Here is a 12,839-nt window from a genome sequence, read left to right as displayed (position 1 = left end):
GATTGCCTCCACCTTCTATTCCCTCAGGAGATGGAGTGCTGGCTTCATTTCCTTCTTTTCTGGCCGGGGGTGGTGGCGGGGGATGCGGGTTTGCTGATCACACACCTACAAACCAACTCAGCCTCTGGGCTTCTTGGTTCCCTTCAGGCATTTGGCATGGGGTGGTGGCCTCTGGGAGAGGAAGGCTAGAGGGCTAAGGACTGCCTGGCTCCATCAGAGAAGTTGTTAGGGCGCCAGCACACCTCTACACCCCTACACACTCTCATTGATGCAACACTGGAACAAGCCTGGTCGGGACCATTTGCTAGTTAACACCCCTTCCCCCGACCCCAGGGCCCTCTACTCCCTCCCTGCTTATGACCCCCGCCTTTTCTTTTCCAGGAAAAATAAGGCCCAAAGTCCTGTTCATGCCTATGTAAAACTGGTGAGAGCTACTATTAAACAGTGTATAGTTGTCTTTTTTTTTTTTTTTTGGCCCTGCGGATTGCGGGATCTTAGTTCCCTGACCAGGGATTGAACCCGCACCCTCTGCCCTCAGCAGTGAAAGTTCAGAGTCCTAACCACTGGACCACCAGGGAATTCCCCCAATAGTTGCCTCTCTTACCCCAAGTCTCGGCTTAGGAAGATTCAAAAGAATAAACGTGAATGAATCTATAACAAAATCCATTCCCTATTCCCTGCAGGAAATACCCCTCATCTCCCTTTTTTTTCAGCCTAAAGCTCTCACACTAGGTGGTCAGGAGAAATCTTTAGAGCTGAATGGTCCCACAACAGCCTCAAGTGACCTGTTACCCTGGCCTGCGCTCACTCGATCCTCTTAGGAAGTAGGAGTTTACTTGATGGGCAGTGGGGGTGACACCAGCTACTGCTCATTGAGTCCTTCCCTGTTGTGCCAGGCAGGCTTACTGAAGCCAAGTACTTTAAGTTCATTGTCTCCTTCGATCTCCACAACCACCCCTGTGAGGCCGGACATGTTATGTCCATTCATAGCAAAGACACAGGCTTATTAAAGACATTAAGGAAGTTGCCCACAGCTATACCCTTGAAAAGAGGCCTTGCACTTTTACTGGAAAATCTAGGTAAAAGAAACCCACTTGGGGAGTGAGGTGCTGGAATCTCTGTAAAACAAAATCATTAAGAACATTTAATAACAATTATCTGTGCTCTGCAGATAATACTAAACCATGTCAGAGAGAAGGCTGGTCAGGGCACCAGTGGGCCAGTTAGAAGGAAGGCTTTCCTGCCATCTTTCATTCCTAGTTCCATACCAGCTTCTCAAAGAAAAAACGGTTGGTTTAAGCTAATTTCACAGGTTCTCTAGGGGCAAATCCTAGCCAGGCATGTTTTCCAGACTGCCTCCACATGCTTGGAATTTTCCTCGGAAGTCAGCATTTGGGTAGAGATAGCACTTTTCTCACAGTTAAATAATCAGCCCCATTCTTGGGCCTCCTCTCTTCCTCCCAGTGCTCAGACTCCAGGAACCCTCTCTGGGAACCTGCATCTGCATCCTTGGCCTTCCTCCCCAGCCTTCTTCCTCTCTCCTGGCCTATGTTCGAAGGGAAAAAATGGTTTGGACCTGGAGGCCTGGCTTACCCTGGCCATAGGGAGGGGACCAGGTGGCCATATCCTGCTCTTTTCCTTGGTCGCTGGGGCTAATGGCCGGCATCTTAAGGACAGGTGGTTTGGGCCAGCTTTAGCTCAGGCCCTGTGGACTCATGCCAGTCAGACTACCCTAGTTCCACCCTGGCTGGTGTCCAAAGAGCCAAAACCAAGTGCCATTTCCTCCCCGTCAAGCTTGTCAGTCTCAAGCCAGCCCCGCCCCTGGGCCTGTTAGTCATAGGTGAGCCACGCCCCTCGTGGGGGACACAGCCAGTCAGAAGCAGAGTCCCGCCCCTGCTTGGCTCCTGTCAGTCAAAATTCGGCCGGCTCCGCCTCCTTCCCGTTTCCCGGGCAGTGACTTCAGCGCCGCAGGCCGGGGATACGATTCACCTCGCCTACCTGATCCTGGAACCTAGGTCAAAGATCCGCTTCCTTGATGACCTCGGTACTGAACCGTTAAATCCGCCAAATCCCCTCCCTACTTTCCAGTTTCGAAATCCAAGAGCATCCCAGGGCCCGCCCTTTGACTTCCCGCCTAGAAATCCGCGAGGTTAGTGAGGAATCACGCGAGGCCCCTCCTGGGTCCCAAGCCCCGATTTTTTCCAGTGGCCTGCGAGGCTGTTGGTCCTGCCTCTTGCGCCTGCCGTGGCCTCTCCGTCTCTCCACCCTTGTATCCCACAGTTCACTGAACTCTGCTAAGTGTGGCTCTGTGCCTGGCGCTGAGTAGAAATGGGCTGTTGGGTGAAGAGGGCCTTCCCATCTGCAGGGACACAGCCCCGTGCAGGGCAGGCATTAAGGCACCTCTCTCGGTCCCCTCTTCCTCAGTCTCCCCGCACGTTGCAGTGATCTCAGGTCCTGATGCCGGGCAACCTTTTGCTAGGAATTGTGGAGGAACCTCGAACCAGCTGGATCAGTGTCCAAAAGACAGCTTCTGGGGCTGCTCCCTTCTCTCTTCTTTTATACAGATCTTTTTCCTGACTGGCAGTCCCAGCCCAGCAACAGCAGCCTCAGCTTCAGGCCACAGCCTCCTCCAGCTTCCTCCTTCCAGTCTTCTCAGACCAGCGACATTTGGCAACTGAATAACGACCAGGAGAATGGGGGAGGAACTCGGAATAATTTAGGCTACTTACACAACTCTGTCCTCCTCCCATCCCCATACCTCCAGTAGGAAAATAACCCTGTGCCTGTAGCAAGCAATACACAGCTCCTTCAGGGTAAAGTGTTTGCTTATGCAACAAGAGTTTGCTATTTTAATCTATAAATCAACCACCCATGCTATTTTCTGATTGAAGACCTCCCCTCCCCTATCACCAGCAAATCCTCAATTGACAACTTTTATTTCCCAGAAGGAGCACCACTGGTTTGGGTTATAATTGAAGTTATTTGTAGAAAGCAACAGAGAATGATTGTGGCTAGCTTCGGTAAATGGAGGGATGTATTGGAAGGATTCTGCCATAGCTCTCAGAATCAGACATGGAGCTAACCAACCAGGCCTTGGAAAGGGCAAGAAGCTGGGCAGTTCTGGAGGCCTCAGCAATGGGAGTATATGGACACTGCCATGAAGGTAACAGCTTCAGCCAGCTTCAGTCTCTCCGTTCAAGTTTGAAAAATTGGTACAGCTTAGATCAGTTGTCTACCCCTAGGAGGTGGCCAGAGGTCAGGGTCAAGTTGCAAGGACACTACACATCATTACTTCAGGTCCACCTCTGTGGTTGGGGCTGTTCTCAAAGAAGGGCAGTTGTGAGCTGGGACGTAAGTTTTGTTTTTTATAATTACTGCTCTTTATTTATTTATTTATTTATTAACATCCTTATTGGAGTATAATTGCTTTACAATGGTGTGTTAGTTTCTGCTGTATAACAAAGTGAATCAGCTATATGTATACATGTATCCCCATATCCCCTCCCTCTTGCGTCTCCCTCCCTCCCTCCCACCCTCCCTATCCCACCCCTTTAGGTGGTCAAAAGGACCGAGCTGATCTCCCTGTGCTATGCGGCTGCTTCCCACTAGCTATCGGTTTTACATTTGGTAGTGTGTATATGTCCATGCCACTCGCTCACTTTGGCTGGGACTTAACTTGATTGGTATTTGCTACAACACGTATTCCTATTGATCCTATACAAATGATTTTCTCCAGCTTAAATGAAAAACCTGAGGGCAGGCAGCAATTTTATTGTGATATTCACTTTTTAAAAAAAATTATTTATTTATTTTTTGCTGCGTTGGGTCCTTGTTGCTGCACGCGGTCTTTCTCTAGTTGCCGCGAGTGGGGGCCACTCTTCGTTGCGGTGCATGGGCTCTAGGCACGTGGGCTTCACCAGTTGTGGCACGCAGGATCAGCAGCTGTGGCCTGCAGGCTCCAGAGCGCAGGCTCAGCAGTTGTGGCGCACGGGCTCAACTGCTCCGTGGCATGTGGGATCTTCCCGGACCAGGGCTCAAACCCATGTCCCCCGCACTGGCAGGCGGACTCCCAACAACTGCGCCACCAGGGAAGCCCGATACTCACTTTTTATTGTGATGAAAAACTCATAACATAAAAACCGTCTTAACCATGTTTAAGTTCAGTAGTGTTAAGTATATTCACATTGTTGTGGAGCTGATCTTCATAACTTTTTCATTTGCATGTCTGAAACTCTCTACCCATTAAGCAACTACTCATATCTTCACTTTTATATGCCCACAGCACCTATAATAGTGCCCGAACCACAGTAGGTACACAATACATGTTTCCTGAATAAATGAATGTGGAATCCAGAAGTGCCCTAAACCCCACTCATATGTTGGTCCTAGGTTACTAACCACTAACCGAGTGGTTCTCAATCTGTTCTACTCCTCAACAAACCTAAAAGATATGACATATTCACAACAGAAACAATGGCTCACAGCTTCAGTGATTTTCAGCCTCGAGGATGGGGAGCATGTCCTCCCAAGGAGGCATGTCAGAATCTTGGGGGTAATGTGGCTTGAAAAGTCCCCTAGGCAAAATGAAGCTTATCCCTAGAGATGTCCCTACATATGATAGCCAGTAAGAGAAGGAGCTCAGCCCTCCCTCTTCTGTGTCTCTCTAGGAGTCCTAAATGCAGGGAGGTGAGGGAGAAAGTATCTAACATGTAATCAGAGCCACTGTCTCCAACTGTGCTGTCTGCTTCCTTGCACATGCCAATGCCTTTTCCTTTTGGCAGTTGCCGGGGGTACTGACCTGCCCTCCACCTCTGCCACTTCTTGGGGAGGGCACCGAGCAGCCATCATTTAAGGCATGCTGGAAAGGAGACACCTTCACCTCATTCTTGTCCAGTTCCTATAGAGTAGTCCCACGCAGAGTTGCTGGTCTCTGGTGATATAGTTTCATTGTCATGACCTCCTTTCCAGGGCACCAAGGTACAGTGGGGTGGAAGGTGGTGCTGGATAACAGTGATGTAAGACTAACACCTCAACCCCCAGGCTGTCAGACTCCCCTCCTTATATCTGACCTCTGAGTTGTGCATAAGATTCAAGTTCTTTTCCTGTGGCCAAATCAGATGACCTCTGTTCAGCCGTCCCAACCTTTCCAAGACCACTAAGGAGGCTTGTTGCTTAAAGAAAACAGGTAGATTCCCTAAGTCTGTGGTTTCCAAACTGTATACTGAGACACAATGAACTCATAGGACTGCCAGACATTTAAAGTTTTTGAGGGAAATCCAGCAATACTCGACATTTGCTAGACACTGCACAAACTACTAGCTTGAGGTAGTTCACAGTTTCAAAATTAGTTTGTGCTACATCACTTTCAATGATGTCTTTGCAAAACTGGGTTTTTGATGGTTGCTGTGACAAACAGCAAGAATTACACAAAAGTCAGTGTGGAACAGGAACTGGTGGCAGTATCCAAGCTGATTCCAAGTTTTGAGAAGTTATGCAGAGCCCAACAGACACACATTCCATTCATTAGTAATCGAACTTAAGAATAATGTAAAAAATATTCTTTTTTTCTTCCAATTTATGTGTGTTCGTTTTTCAAATGGCTATGAAGGAGTTAGGATGTAAATATTTATTAAATTGTTTGGACCTAAGTACTTTTTTTTTTTTTTTGGCCGTGTTGGGTCTTCGTTGCTGCGCACGGGCTTTCTCTAGTTGCGGCGAGTGGGGGCTGCTCTTTGTTGTGGTGTGAGGGCTTCTCATTGCCGTGGCTTCCCTTGCTGCGGAGCACGGGCTCTAGGCGCACGGGCTTCAGTAGTTGTGGCACGCGGGCTCAGTAGTTGTGGCTCACAGGCTCTAGAGCACAGGCTCAGTAGTTGTGGCACACGGGTTTAGTTGCTCCGCGGCATGTGGGATGTTCCCGGACCAGGGCTCGAACCCATGTCCCCTGCATTGGCAGGCAGATTCTCAACCACTGAGCCACCAGGGAAGCCCTAGACCTAAGTATTTAAAGGGAATTGTTAAGATATTTCTTTTGGCCTAGGGTACGGTGAAAAAATCACTGAAAAACTAAGGGCTCCATGAATGTAGAAAATTTGGGAACCCCTGCCCTAAATGAATGAAGGAATGAGGGAATATCACTGGGTTGCATTTGGGTCTCAGACCTGGCCCCTCTGTAAGCTCAGCAAGTACTGTGCCTCTGTAGGAAACTTTCTCTTATTAAATTCTTAATAATTGCTTCTGGGGAGTCCTAATCTTGTTTCAGTGATACAGGTGTTCACAATGTGATCAGAGGGTGGTAGAGCATCCCTAGGGACTGGGGATGGTGGTGGTAACTTGGAAGTCAGAGCCGTGTTGACCTGGTCAGCTCAGAAGATCAGAAGCGAAGGAGAGGATAGAGGCTGAGGACAGTGGGGCGCCGCCTTGACGGCTCTGCTCTGCACCTTCAGCTGGGTTGCACCAGGTAGCCCAGTCTCCTTGGTAAAATCTCCAGAGACCTGCCCCACACTACGCCCCCTGGAGGCCACACTGGGTCTGCTGGACAAATAGACGCGCTATCTCTCGGCCCCCGGAAATCTGGGGCCTTTGATCCGCCCCCATCCCCGGGGAGGGAGGGGGTGGGTGCCGCTGGGCCCCCATGCAGGTCTATGCTTCTCTCTACTTCCCCGCCCGCATCCTCAGGTGACTGGTGGGCGCCTTCCCGGCGCGAAGACTGCAGAACTGGCGGGTCCCTAGCGCCCCGGCTCATGTATTAAAGATGCGGAGGCGCCGGGACTGCGGTGCCACAAACATGAAGACAAATTTTTAATCCCGAGTAAAAAGATGCCGGGAGATGGTGGGCACGGGAGAAAAATGAATTAGGTTTTTATTATGTGTTTTATTATGCTGTAATTGAACAGGATTAGGTGAGAATACAATATATTTCTGATGCGGCTGGAGCGGGGAGCGGGCGGGAAAGAGGCTGACAGCGAGCGAGAGACGGCGAATCCCGCAGAGAAGCCGTGGCTCCACGGCGCGGCGGGCCCCAGGGGAGGGCTGAGGAGCGGCTGCGTGGGCGATCCCCTCCCAACCCTGCTTCCCCGGGCAGTTTGGACCTGGATGGGGGTGGGGGTGAGGAGGGCTGCCTTGGGAGGATTGGGTTAGCGGCAGGTCCCGCTAGCATATGCCGGAGGAGGGGACGCGCTTGAGAGTTGGAGGACTGGGAGCTCACAGACCCGCCCCAGAAGGGAAGGTGAGTCACAGAGGGGGAAGGAGCGCAAATAGGAAAAGACGAGGCGCTCTGGAGCCATGGGGTCATGGATGCCCGCGAATTCACACTTGCTCCTAACATCTACCCCCTGCACACGTCGGGCACAGGCCTCGTAGGTCAGCAAACATCGGAGCGCCCACTTTGTGCCCGGCCCTTGCTTACGGCAGGGAGACTCGGGCTTTCAGACCTTCCACCTCCCCGTGTATCCCACCCAACTCCTCTGAAAAGATCCCTAACTACGCAGGTCTAACCCAGCACCTTCCCCCCAGCTCTGCGCCCCCAGGAGGCCTCTTCAGATAAAGGGCGCCCAGGTGAGCCCCACAGCTGGGATTTCGGACGGGAATGGGCGACCCGTCCTCTCACCCCCGGAACCGCCTCCCTCCCCAAGCTTCCTCTCGGTCCGCCGCAGCCCCGACAGCTTCATTAAGGGCCGCCGCCGGCTCCGCGTCTCACCTGCTGCAGCAACGCCTTGCGCTCCGCCAGGCACCCGCTCCTGGCGGTGATGAAGAGGCCCATTAGCCGCTTCTACCTTTAGGGCGGACTGGGCCGCTCTCCCCACCTCCCAATTAGGACATTAGAAACCGTCAACCAAGATTAATAGTTGCCCAGCTTCGGGGCAGGGAGATGAGCCCAGATACGGCTGCAGCGCCGCTCGCTCCGCGCCGGGCCAACCTTGCGCGGGCCGGGCGCACCACTCGCCGCCGCCATCCCTCTTGCCACCTCCTTTTCCGCCCCCAGGCGTCCCTGAGGCTATCGGATGAGTCCCACAGTGGTGTCGGGAGTGTCAGAGACCGGAATTCTAGGCCCTGCTCTGTCTCCGACCTGGGCTTGTTCTGAGGCTAGGCGAGTAGGGGAGGCAGGTGCACCCTCTTCAGGGGTCTCCCCCACCAACCCCAGGGTTTGATTGAAGGATTTCTGACCTTAAATGATGGACTGACCTTCGCTTTCTCGGAGAGGCTTCCTTGACCCCCTCTCCCCCAAGTCAATTCCTTTTCTTATTCTTGCTCATTTCCCCGTGTCATATTTTTCAGTATATGTACCATATGTGTGCTTTCACCTTTATCTGTGTGATTACGTTATTGTCTGTCTCCGCCACTGGACTGGGGGCTCCAGGGGGAAGGGACCATCGCTTTGCTCACCATGAGCTCTGGAGCACCTTCAGTAATTGTGTGTTGAATGGATGAGTGGGCAACAGGCTTGTTCCCTGTGTTTTTCGATTGAAATATCTGTTTCCCGTGTAAACTCCCCCACCACCTTCTTAAGCACCCTCACAGCACCTGCACTCTTTCTTCTAATTCGTATTATAATTGTAACTTATTTCTGTAATTATCAGTTTGATGTTTTCTCTCCCTTGAGGTCATAGCTCCCGGAGGGCAGGCAGGAGCTGGGCCCACAGCTGCCTGCCAGCTGGGAGCTCAGCACTTAGTCGGTCAGATTATGGTGCCTGAGGACTCAAGAGCTTTAGAGCTCTTCCAACTCCATTCTTTTGAGGATTCCGAGGCCTAGAGTCGCAAAGTGACTTGCCTGAGGTCACACAACCAACTAGAAGCAGAGCCAGGATGAAAACAACTCTTCTGTCCAACACACTGTGATTTTTCTCCAAAGCTCACATCATCTGGGATCCTGAGGAAGCCCCTTCTGAATTCTGAGGTTTCTAAGCGTTGAGGAATGTGTGGGGTGGTCCCAGGTGTCTCTTCCTTGGCGATGGTGGTCACCCAGAACTAAGCCTTTCCCCCTCCCTCCAGGGGTTTGGGCGCCACATGCACCCTACGCTCTGTGTCAACAGGGGCAAATTCTTTCCATTAAGTCTCGACTCTAGTTTCTTTTCCTTGGATGTAAAACTAGGGGATTCTCATCTCTCCAGGCCTGGAGAGTTGTGAACTGTCTCTGATCTTCCTCTCCCATCCCCACACCTACTCCTCACCCCTCAGCTCCAGGGGGGAAATGACTTGGGAGCAGAAAATGAAGGCAACTACAGAGGAAGTACTAAGACGAGAGAGTGGGGGCCTGAGTTCTTCCTCCACCTCGTCACACCCCTCGTGTCACCTCTCTAGAACCCACATACGCTAGGGGGGAAGGGCGGGACTGGGTTTGGGGATGGAGACCAGATCAATACTTCACTAGGTTTTGAAGACCGCAGGCTTTCACCTTGCAGATAATGGGGTGAGCGGCGGTAAACTCTCACCGACAGAAAGGGCTCCCCCGGCCTTAATGAGATAATCAATACTTGTTCTCGGCTTAATTTCCATCTAATTGCTCTTTTACGACGCCGGATAATGGGCCGCCTCCTGTGAGGAGAGAGCTGGCTGGGAATCCGACCCGCCTCGGACTCCCGCCCCTCCTCCCGCAGGCGAGGTGCCCTCGCGCAGGTGGTATGGGGCGCACCCCGCTCCCCCGGCGGGGCTGGAGCTCCCTCCGCCGGCCACCTAGCCCGGCGCTGCCATCTGCCTGCGGCGTTCTCGGCCCTCGCAGAGGGCGCTCCGCGCCTTGGATGCAGGACCCCACCCAAACCGCCGGGGTCAGGGCTCCGGGCCACCCATCTGACTGGGCCGCGGAACCGCTCGGTGCCCTCGCCCCCGGACGGCGCCTCATCCTCCCTGCTACCCGCCGGGCCATGCACGTTGCGGCCCAGCCCCCAGGCCGAGCTGAGGCGCCCCTGGACGCGACCTTTCCTCCTTTCCCTTCCTACCTTCACGCATTGCACGTGGCCGTGGTCCAGAGGCCTTGGGTAAATTGCTGTGTGTCTGCATCTAAGGAGGGCTCCGATGCTATTTTTCCCTGTGAGGTAGCTGTCTGCCTCCTGCAGAGGAGCCTCGCTGGTCACCACAGACCGACCACTCAAGCAAGGAGGGGAGAGGGACAAGAATGAGGAAGGCTGGGGCGGGACCCCTAGGCCCTATGGCTCAGGGGCTCACGCTGCCCTCCAGCTCAGAGAGCCACCACATTTCCAGTCACCATCCCCTCCACCCTAGCCACCTATAGCCAGGAAGATTCCTGCCAACTCTAGCAGTTCAGGTATCAGCTGTAACACCTGTCGCCTCCCACCCGCCTGTCTCAGCACCAGGAGGCGCTGGAGGTTCTCCCCAAGGCCTCTAACGGGGGACTGACCTGCCTCCCCCCTGCCACCTCCCCAGAAGCCCCAGCTCATCTCTGTTGTCTTCTCTTGATGCCAACCCTGAAGCACTTTGGCCTCAGATGACCAGATGCTGTGACCAACGAGGTTCCCCACCACCTCCCCACCTCCTGATCTGCCGTCTGGGCGCACACTCACCTGTATTTCTACAGCTTGGCTCCTGAATATAGGCTGTTTAAATTATAAAACACCAGCTGCAGTTCTGGCTCCAGCTGCACTGGAGTTAGGCTGACAAAGATACAGCGATATCGTCAGGATGACAAACGTGATGGTTAGAATCGGGCCTTGGATGTTGGCAGCCCCAGGTTCAAGTCTTGGCTTTGTTGTTTACTGGTCAGTGTGACAGTGGGCAAATTTACCTACAGGTCCAAACCTCAGTTTTCTCATTTAAAAATTAAGGTTAATAATAATACCTTTGTAAGTTTGAAATAAGCTGATGTATGTAAATTGCTTGCCACAGTGCCTGGCACACTGGAACCATTTGATAAGGGGTAGCTATTGTTTTTGTATGTTAGAGCTGAAGTAACCATCTAGTTCAAGGATCATAAACTCAAAGGCCACATGGGCCAGCAAGAATCTTTCTTATGAATTTATTTATTTATTTATTTTTGGCTGCGTTGGGTCTTTGTTGCTACGCGCTGTGCACGGGCTTTCTCTAGTTGCGGCGAGCCGGGCTACTCTTTGTTGCAGTGTGTGGGCTTCTCATTGGGTGGCTTCTCTTGTTGTGGAGCACGGGCTTTAGGTGCGCAGGCCTCAGTAGTTGTGGCAGGTGGGCTCAGTAGTTGTGTCTTGTGGGCTCTAGAGCACAGGCTCAGTAGTTGTGGAGCACAGGCTTTGTTGCTCTGTGGCATGTGGGACCTTCCCGGACCAGGGCTCGAACCCATGTCCCCTGCATTGGCAGGCAGATTCTTAACCACTGTGCCACCAGGGAAGCTCGGCCAGCAGGATTCTTATGTGAGGGAAGTAAGCCTGGTTGGGACTGTGGAGAGCTGGAGAGGGCCAGCCTTGCCTGAAACAGCAGCCAATGCTCATCTTCAGTGGTTTCAGGGCGGACTAGATTCCCTGGGTTTTCTTTTTTCCCAAAAAATCTGGCAGCACTAGGAGCTTAGATATTAGCTCCAACTTTTCTCACTTCCTTATCTCAGCACTAGAAGCAGCTGGCCTTAGGCCTCTCTGAACATCCTGGCCTAATGACTCCGGCCCCTAAATTCTGGATTTTTATATAAAATTTCTCATTATTTAAATATTGGCAATTAAGAAAAAAGAACCCACTGTGCCAAATACAACATGTTTGAAGGCTGAATTCATCTTCGTTTCTCAGAACAAACTGAGGTTCAGATGGGTCACAGCTGCTGGCAAAGCTGACTGGAAGCCTGGATTCTATGTTAAAATAAGAACTTCTCGGAGGCCCTTCCTAGACTGTGGGGCATTTTAAGCTGCCTCCCACTGCAGCTACCGCCTGCTTTGCAGACAGCACCCGGCAGCTGGGCCAGTGTTAGCACTTGACAGTTCCCAACGCACAAGACTGATATACGGCAGCCTTCGCTCTTGTGATAAATCCAAATTCTTTAAAAATGTTGTAGGGCTTCCCTGGTGGCGCAGTGGTTGAGAATCTGCCTGTCAATGCAGGGGACACGGGTTCGAGCCCTGGTCTGGGAAGATCCCACGTGCCGCGGAGCAACTAGGCCTGTGCGCCACAACTACTGAGCCTGTGAGTCTGGAGCTTGTGCTCCGCAACAAGAGAGGCCGCGACAGTGAGAGGCCCGCGCACCACGATGAAGAGTGGCCCCCGCTCGCCGCAACTAGAGAAAAGCCCACGCACAGAAACAAAGATTCAACACAGACATAAATAAATAAATAAATAAATAAAACAATGTTGTAGAGGGCAGTGTGACAGCAGGTCAAGTCCCAGGACCCCAAAGATTTCAGTCCCTTAACTTAAAGTGCCATATTTCTACATAATTCTTGAGCTCAACTTCCGTGTGATTCTATTCAACAAATTTCCCACTGGGGTGTTCCCCAGTCAGGGGACAGAACCAGCAGGAGGCTTGCCAGGCAGAGTTCACCTGATCGTCATCTTTTGGTACCTCTCTCCCTGTTTCTTACTCCTGGGGAGAATGGTGGAAAATACACGAAGGAATTGGGGATTTGTGAGGCTGTGCATATCAACATGTAAGGTTTCTGGACTTTTTTTTTTAAGGTTTATGGACTCAATAACATGCTCAAAGGTTTATGCTGAGCCTCATGTTTCTTCTTTCAAGCCCATGTTCTTTCTAACACGTTTGTTCTGATAGCACCGAATTGCCCATACTGAACAGAGGTGGCAGTTGTTCTCTGCTCAGCATTATACTTACCATATTCTGATGCTCTCCGGGAGTCCAGGATCCTATGTGTGATTTGGTTGCCTAAACACCAAGTAGTTCCTGGCTTGCTGTTAAGTTCTCTCTATTTTCCATCAGCCCT

The sequence above is a fragment of the Globicephala melas genome, chromosome 16, assembly GCF_963455315.2.
Source record: "Globicephala melas chromosome 16, mGloMel1.2, whole genome shotgun sequence".
Taxonomy (NCBI): domain Eukaryota; kingdom Metazoa; phylum Chordata; class Mammalia; order Artiodactyla; family Delphinidae; genus Globicephala; species Globicephala melas.
This window is presented reverse-complemented; position numbering follows the sequence as displayed.